The 8,552-nt window shown below is 49.0% G+C and overlaps 1 protein-coding gene across 2 annotated transcripts in view; it reads right to left on the bottom strand.

The window, feature by feature from the left end:
• Nucleotides 1-7,782, bottom strand: part of KLF3 (KLF transcription factor 3) — a 28,634-nt gene extending 20,852 nt beyond the window's left edge. The window contains exons 1-4 of one of the 2 annotated variants that reach the window (XM_080588866.1): nucleotides 7,509-7,593; nucleotides 6,141-6,245; nucleotides 4,950-5,116; nucleotides 3,841-3,879 (exon numbers count right to left, since the gene is read on the bottom strand). The gene's annotated coding sequence lies outside the window, so the exon portion shown is untranslated. Of the gene's footprint in view, nucleotides 1-3,840; nucleotides 3,880-4,949; nucleotides 5,117-6,140; nucleotides 6,246-7,508 lie in introns of both variants that reach the window. The other variant, XM_080588865.1, reaches the window with a different exon arrangement.
• Between the last annotated feature and the right edge of the window lie 770 nt (nucleotides 7,783-8,552).

The raw sequence follows: 8,552 nt of genomic DNA on the forward strand, positions 1-8,552 counted from the left end.
ATATATTTACATTAAATGTATTAAAAAATAAGGGCTTTTAGTGTTCACCTATTAGATAAATTATTTTACATTAAAAGTTTTTTTTTTCTTCACGTGGGCTAAAAGAATTTAAAATGCATGTAATCTGAAACTAAATAATTAACTGCAATCCGGTAGGCAAACGTTCCACCCTCTTCTTTTTTTTTTTCTCTCCTTCTCTTTTTTTGCTAACAAGCCACCCAGTTTTACTTTCTTGCCTCCTCCCATTCACTCCACCCTGTGGATCTCTGCCAAGTCAGTCCAACTTGTCCAAACAGGACATGGCTTTTGATAAGATTTTGCTCACACCCTGTACTTCAGAAAGACAAATGAAGCAATTGGGTTTTGTATGCAAATAAGGACAGGTGCAAGGTAAAGTCCAGGCAAAGTTCCTCAGTATTTTCACGTGTGAAGTCCAGTGAAAAGAGCAAATGAGAAAAATCACAAAATCTGCACTTACGATCCAACAAGAACAGAAGTATCCCCTCCAGAAGGAGGGTTCGTGTCCCTGTCAGGATTGGGTACTTCTTGCGATTAACTTGTGAATAAGAAAGTACGGTTTGCTGTTTCAGGGACATAATTAGTAAATGAGAGCTTAAAGTTACTTAGCCTGTATTCTGGCAGTAAGGATTTGTATAGATTATTTGCAGTGGCCGAAAGGAGCAAAGCAGTTGAAGAACACACCCAGCCTGCACATCTGCACCACACAACAGCTGCTGAAGAGCAATCGTGCTCCTGCCACAGCTCTGTACCCCACCTTCAAGGTCCGCCAACCCCACAGACCTGCTAGGAAAGGGTGGGGTGGATGTCCAGTTCTGACTCTGCACATCCAGCAACTACAGATCCTCTCTGCAGCGCAGAGCCCTTGCTCCAGACCTGGGAGCGCAGGCAGTGACCTGAAAGATAGCACAGCTGCGGAGAGCAGGGTGGGGGCCATAAATCCTGCCTCTCTTCACTCTGCATAAAACTATGCGCGAGTGTTTGCTTTCTCAATCTTTCTGCCTGGGGAAGCAAGGAATGCTGCCCTGTGGTACAGTGAGGCTTTGTCTAGAAGCATCAAGGTATTATTGTTACTGTTGGTATAATTACAGAATAATGTAATGGTATCTGCTAAATTAGCACTGCCTGAGCGGCCTCCCCAAAGACAGGGCAGCTTTTGCAGCACTGCTGGTATCTGGCCGCCACCGCACGTCTTGTGGCCGCAGCTCTTCGGCCCAAGCCCTTTGGGACTTACGCTGTTGCCCTGAAAGTGGTACTTCTTCTGTGAGCCTCAAGTCAAACTTCCCCTGTTATTAAGGAGAAGTGATAATATCAGAAGACTCTCCACTGATGAAATCCAAAGGGAGGGGAGGCTTCCTGGGCTGGGCTGAGAAGCCTCCTTCAGTGGAAGCCTGGAAGATAGTCTGACAGAAAAAAACAGCATCTGACAGCAGGAGTCCCTGGAAAGGGCTGAAAAAGGGTTTTCCAGAGCTCCTAGCAAGATGTGTTTGCACTGACAGTACTGGCTGCTCATCAAGACCTGTGTCAGCAAAAAAAAAAGTATTTCTGAAGTTCCATTAACTTTAATGGGAAGTAAGCGAGCGCTGAACTGCGCCGGGCCCCAAAATAGCAGCAGGCAAAGAAACTCCCCAGCTCAGCAGAGCACAGCACTCAGATTCAGCCCCAGACAGCATGAGCAGAGGAAGGAGCAAAGGCCTCGAGATGGAGCTGGGGGAAGGGAACAGAGCAGCCACCCCACGAAGGACAGCAGGGGGAAAATCATGAAGAAGCAGCACACCAAGAAAACCTGTTGTTGGTCAGCAGCCCCCTGCATTTGCTTATTCACTGGATTTCCTCTGGGAAATGGCGGAAAGTGTTCAAAAATGTAGGATACTGTTTAAAAAGAAAGCGGTACCTGGACAAAAATTTTCAGCTGAATGCTTTACTTGTTAGGCATAAAAAGAATATTAAGATAAATGGCAATATTTTGTTTAGATTTCATTAAGTTGTGTCACTTAACAATAAAATGCTCTCCAAAAATGCCATGCACCCTAGTGCACGGGCTGGACCAAATGGCCTCAAGAGCTCTCCTCCAGCCTTCATTATTCTAAGATTAATATGCCTCTTCAACTAGATGCTTGAATGATTTCAATCAAAACAACTAGTTTTTTAAAATCCACTACAATCAAATATTCTGATTTTTATGTAACAGCACATTTTATTATTTCCTTTTGCATAGCAAAGAATTTCGAACTATTTTGACTTTTTATTGACATGAATATCTCTTACGTTAATTCAGAAGTGCAAGCAGGCTGAAAAATCTGGTATTTTGTGCAGCTTGTACATCCTAACTTTGACCTAGAACTGTTTTGTCATAATCATTTATCAGCTGTGTAGCAGACTAATCAGTATTTCAATTAGATTTGATAATTACTGTTGCAGGCTGTTTGAAGCCACATGTCAGAAAATGGATTTCTTGAACGTAAAAATTTCGGGCAAAAAAAGTTTTTGCACTGCTCACTAAAAAGTGTCTTTTCTGCCAAAGAAAAATGGAGTCCAGTTCAACCTTTGGTTCTACATCTACTGAACCCAAGGGAAAGAGAAAGAAAAGCTCTTGAGGCACCTCCATTAGACAATATTCTCCCTTATCAGGGCAGACTACTGTCTGGTTTCCTGTCTCAAGCTACTGCTTACAAGGAGAAACAGTCTAGTAAGGATAAAAGATCAGACTTTTGAAAACAAGTGAAGTATGTGGAATGGTATGATAATCTTTCCCTTCCAAACTGAACTTTGTTTTCTTTATTGTGTTTTTCTTAATTTTGAAGATAATTTTAAAGGACAAATATTAATCCTATCTTTTTATATTACTAGGGAAGAATGACAGAAGATACTGCTTTCTAACATAAAGGATTCTATTATTTCATGAACCTTGAGAGAGATTAGAAATTCTTGATAGTATGGGAGAGAAGAAAGGAATTCTAATCCTAAGGAAAGAAAGTATACATTTATAAATAATAGTTTAAATGACTAATTTGAGTGAGGATTTGAATACAGGGCAAATGCTGATGAACTTCTGTGTATCTACAGCAGTGAAAAAAACAAGAGGGAGAAGAGCTGGATAGCGTAGGGTGTACAAGTGAGACAGTGCTCAAAGAAGTTCAGACTCTTTAAAAGCGGAAATTCTGTCGTGCCTTCATGGATCAAGTTTGCTGGTAACGTACTGACTCCATGATAGGCAGACTTGACAACACACTTGTTTTTTTTTTTCCATTCTGACTTAGTTTACTACTAAAAACCTACTAGAGCTTTATCGTTCAGTTTGGCTGATGTACACTTGCACTTCTTTCCCCTGGGAGGCATCTATTGTGGCTACAAAGCCCTCAAAGGAAAGCTCGGCATCAAGTCAACACTTAATAGGGAAGGGTTAAATCTCTCCTAAAACCAGCTCTGCCAAACTTCATATTCTGGATTGGAAGCAACTAGCCTTGGAATGAAAACACAAAGCTTCAATGCTGACAGCATAAAGGAACTTTAAAAGACCTCCGGTTAGCAGTGCTAATTAATATTAAAAAGTTGGTTTACAAAACTATTATAATTTTAATCTCAGTCTTGGATTTTGTAAGACTTCTGAATACAAAAAGGTGTGAACCACAAAATGTACTGTGTTTATTATACGCTAGTTTCCAATATCAAACTGCAGTTAAATACAAGTTTTCCTTTGTCACAGGGAAAAAAAAAGATGAAATGTTTGAAATCCTGTGCAAATTGAGTAAATTAAGTAAAAATAGTTATGTAGAAATAAGTGGCAGTAACCAATGTGAAAATAATCAGTAAACGACTTACCAAAACTGTGCGGCCAAATACTTCTTGTTATCTGGATTTCTGAATAGACAAGAAACAAGTTTACGTAAGGATGTGCATGTTATTTAGTAAGTATTTTTTTCACATACAATTAAGCCCTGAAAGAGGAAGTTCATAGCATGTATTTCAGATACTTCTTAAAAGACACAATAGCATTTAAAACGTCCGCAATGATCACAAACAAGTGATCCTTAGCATCCTAAAGAGCAACTGCAGAGATTAAAAGGCTACTTAAAAAAATTAAATAAAAAAAGTAGCAAAATAGAAGAGTTGAAGTATTTCAGTGTGTACAGGAAACATACATATTCCAGCACAGAAATGACAGAGAGGAATAAACAGTCCATCTTGCATTTTCATCCAGGGGCCTGATTCAAAAGCCCAGTGAAGTTAATGCAAGTCTTTCTCTTGATTTCAATGAGCTTTGGCTTGGGTCCTTTAGCTCTTCATCAGTCAGACCCAAAGCAACAGCAAGATTTGTGTCTCTTTTTGGATTTCCTCTTGATGTTTCTCCATGTTTGCCTGTAACAGGCTGTGGGGAGAAGACAAATCTAAGAACAGGACTAAAAAGACTACTTTTGCACCTTCAGAAACGCAAAACACAGGACAGCTATGCCTATTGATTCCAAAGAAAAATTAGCCAGCAGTCTCATTTTCTGTATTACATCCATGAGACAGAGAATCTTCTAGTTTGGATGACGAGAAAATGTTTATTCCTTTCATGAACTGGAACTACGAAGTGCTCGCGTTGGGCCATCCAGGTTGGGTACGGGCAGAAGCCAAAGCTCCCTTAGAAAGGTGCATCTGCAAGGTGTGGGCTCTCTTCTCGCACTCTTTTTACACCAGCGTAACTCCGCAGCTTTAATGGAGCTATTCCAGCCTGGCTGGTGTTGCAAGCCAGAGGAGAAAACTGGATCCCAGTTCTCTGGAGCCTTGAGTACCCGTTCTCGGCAAAGGGAGCGAAGCTCTCCAGGTCACCCCCATAAGCACATTGGGAGTCGCGGGTGCGCGTTAAAGGTTAACTCGGAAATCTCATGATGACATAACACAGGCATCTTAAGCAATCGTGAGTGTGTAGGGACATGATAACTCACTGGGTGGGGATTGGGAGTCGAGGGGCAGTGACAAGGGGCCTGGACGAGGCTACCGATCTACCAGAAAACAGCCTGAAACAGGAAAGAGCACCACATATGCCACTTGGAATGTGTGACGCAAACCCCAGCCTTGAAACAAAGAACAGGAAACAGCTCTGCTGGCTGCGCTGGGGAGAAAGCACAGAGAAACATTTAGGCGGCCCTCCCTGACCCTATATTCATGAGCAGCTGGAGTCTTTTAAAACAACAACAGTGGGTGGAGGTGTTTGTTCATTGGGTGTGAAGAAAAACACTGTCTTTATGCTGGGGACCTGCCCTATTTACAAACAGGCACCCTTAACAACACGAGGGAGCACGAGATTTTTTAGACACCACGGGTCATGATGATTAACCGAAGCCTTTCCCTGGGATTGATTGATTTATTACAGGACTGACAGAACGCCAGTAGCTAAACAGAAGCAGAGCTTCGTTTCTCCAAGCAGTCAGCTCCTAGCCCAGAAGCGAGGACCTACACGAGCAGGACCAAGGGAATCAGCCCGCCACAGGAGCAGCTGTAGGCAGCACCTCACTTCTTTGGGCCAGCACTGCTCAGTGGTTGAGGACCTGCACAGCTCAGCGCACCTAGCGCATCTGTCCAAAGCACCGCACGCTTGGCTTTTGGCATCCCTCTGCCATATGCAGAGACTTTGCCTCAGGACCTGACTTTCTGTGGATAAAGCGCTTTTATTTTCGAAACACCCAAATACCCAGCCAGATAAATGAACTCCTTCCTCAAGGTGGAGGCAGAGGAAAGGTGCATTTTGTCAAGATGTCATATACTAGAGTAACTTCAACACTTGCTTTCCTTCAAAGCTGTGGTTTCATTGCACTCTTTTCCCTTACGTGCTTTGCATCGGTTATTTATACACCAGGGGTGGGACATCTAATGCTATCCAATGTGAGAACGTGTTACAGCAAATTATGTGGACTGGCACTACAGCAGCACTAACAACTGCTGCAGGCTTTCCATGGCTGGTGTTTAAGAGCGCGCTGGCCAGCAGAGCATCTGCACAGCGATGTGTGGGTGCAGGCTTTATGCTGATGATATCAGCTCCTTACTTTCCTCATACTGAGTATCTGGAACTAAGCAACTTTGGTGGCTGTACAACTCCTGTCTCTAGTACCTTAGAGCCTTTGACTGATCTCACTCACGTTTACATCATTTTTTATCTGAAGGCTTTTGCTTTTGGCTGACCAGGTATCGACTGCATGGCTCAAATCCTCGCAGCACATCGGGGCTGTCTCACGGCTCTGTTACTGAGAGGAAATTTTGTTCAGTTTCCCATGGAAGGCAAAGACCCCTTCATATCTTCTCCCTCCTCACACACACCCCGCCCTTGCCCCCGTCCCCCTTGTGGTCTGCACCACACCGCATGCAGGGGAAAAAAGGTATTTTGCCTGCTTGGACAGAAATAAAAAAAGGCCACTCACACCAGCTTCAGGTTTTTGTATTTATACTAGACAAAAAGCTCTTAAAAATACAAGAGGAAAGTTAGTTTGAAGTAAATCTCTCCTGGGTCAGGCAGGATTATCAAATCCAGATGTAGTTCCTCTCACACAAGAAGTTCCTCATGCAATTACCAGAAGTGTGCATCTTAAAAGTATTCTATGGGAAAAAATCGTTACTGAGCAGCCATGTGAGCCTTTGTTTTCAATACAGGTAATGAGCATTTATGGATATTAGTTTAAATAAAGTCAAGCCTTCAAAGCTCTTGTATCCGGCACCCAAATTCAGCTTTTCATAACAATAAAACCTTCAGAGTTCAGCTCTACAAACAGTGGCACTTCCTGCGTTTTCAAAGGCTAGGAAGCAAATAAAACACAGCGGACAATACAGGTACAGTAAGTGAATTATCAGGGGAGGACACGAGGCAAGTCCCTATTTATTTCGCCCCCTCCATGCCCCTCCTGAGCAGCTCCCAGCCCCTCTCTCCGCCTGTGCCCCCCGGACCAGGCTGTCCCGTGCCAGGGTTGCCCCGAGCCGTGCGAGACGCGCATCTGACAAAAGTCCAAAGTAAACGCTCCCGTCCCCGTTTAGGCTTAAAGAAATAATAATGATAACAATAAATGAACGGCATCCAGAAAAAGGGAAGCAAATTGCGGTCGTTATTCCTACCGCCGTGCCCAACTGCGGCGCGGCGTGGTTGAACTTCACCTCGACCCCTGCCAGCTCGGGGAGGGGGGGTGACATGGTTTTGAGGGGCACGACCATCCCCTGGCTTAACCGGGAGCTCGGCCGGCCCCTTCCCAAAACCCGAGGCCCCCCGGGAACATCTCCCCGGGCCGCTGCCGCGTCCCCCCGTCCCCAAAAAGCCCCCGCAGCCCGCAGCCGGGAGGGCGGCCCCGGGGGCGTCCCAGCGGGGGGGGCGGGCGGAGGCCGGGGACCCCCCCGGAGGCCGGGCAGGTGCGCGGAGCCCCCCCGAAGCCCCCCCGTCCCCACGACCCCGTCCCTCCGGCAGCTCCGGGAAACTTTCCGGGGGGGGCTGCCGCGCACACACACACACACACACACACACTTACGCTGGGCGAGAGGTGCGGAGGGCGCCGTGGGGGCGCTGGGCGGCGAGGCTGGAGGCTGGAGGCGCCGTGGCTCCGGCTCTGTGTGTGTGTGTGTGTCGTGTGTGTGTGAGGAGGGGCCGGCCCCGCTCCCTCCCGCCCTGCCTGCCTGCCTCCCGCCTTCCCCCCGGGCTGCTGGCACCGGGCCGCGCTGTCACATGACGCCGCCGCCTCTCTCGCCCTGCCCGGCTCCCCGGGAGGGTCACGGAGGGGAGCGCGGCCGGGCGGGGAGGGAGGCAGGGAGGGAGGCAGGAGGGCGGCTCCCCGCCCGCCCGCCCGCGGGGTGGAGGCTCCGCCGAGGGGCCGGGGCGAGTCGCGGCGCACAAACAGGCGGGCACGCCGTGACTCCCCGCCGCCCGCCCTGCCTCCCGGGGGCAGCCGGCCTCGCGCAGACACTAATTATCCGCCAGCGGCCCCGGGAGGGGCGGGGAGCGGGACAACCACCGCCGACAAACCTGCCCGGCCGGCCGCTCCTCCCCTCCCCTCCCCTCCCCTCCCCGCCTGCCTGGCGGCCGGCCCCGCAGCGCGCCCCTTCCCCTCCCTCCCTGCCCACCCCGGCCGACCTGCGGCGGCACAGCAGCCGTCACGGCCCGGGGGGAAGGAAGGGAGGAGGGAGGGAAGGAGGGAGGTGCTCGCTCTGGGGCGCTGCCGCCGCCGAGTTGGCTTCGCCGGCGGGGGCTGGGAGAGGGGAGCGGGGCGAGGCGAGGCGAGGCCAGGCGGCCGGCGTGGGGCAGAGGTGTGGGGCCGCCTCCGCCCCGGCTTGGCGGCTCGCCCGCTGCCGGCCGCCTGAGGCCCGTGCCGGGGTGTGCTTTATGGCCGCGCTCCCACCTCCCGCGGGGCGCAGCGGGCGGGGGGAGGCGCCTCACGCTCCGCGCCGAGGGGGCCGAGGCCCGCCGGGGGGCACCGGCCTGAGGCGGCCCCGGCTCGGCCCTCCTCGGGGCTCCGCTGGGCTGAAGGCAGGACTCGGCCCGGGACGGCGCTTGCTGCTGGAGGCTGGGGTTTTGCACG

This window comes from Anser brachyrhynchus (genome assembly GCF_964034855.1).
Source record: "Anser brachyrhynchus genome assembly, chromosome: 4".
Taxonomy (NCBI): Eukaryota; Metazoa; Chordata; class Aves; order Anseriformes; family Anatidae; genus Anser; species Anser brachyrhynchus.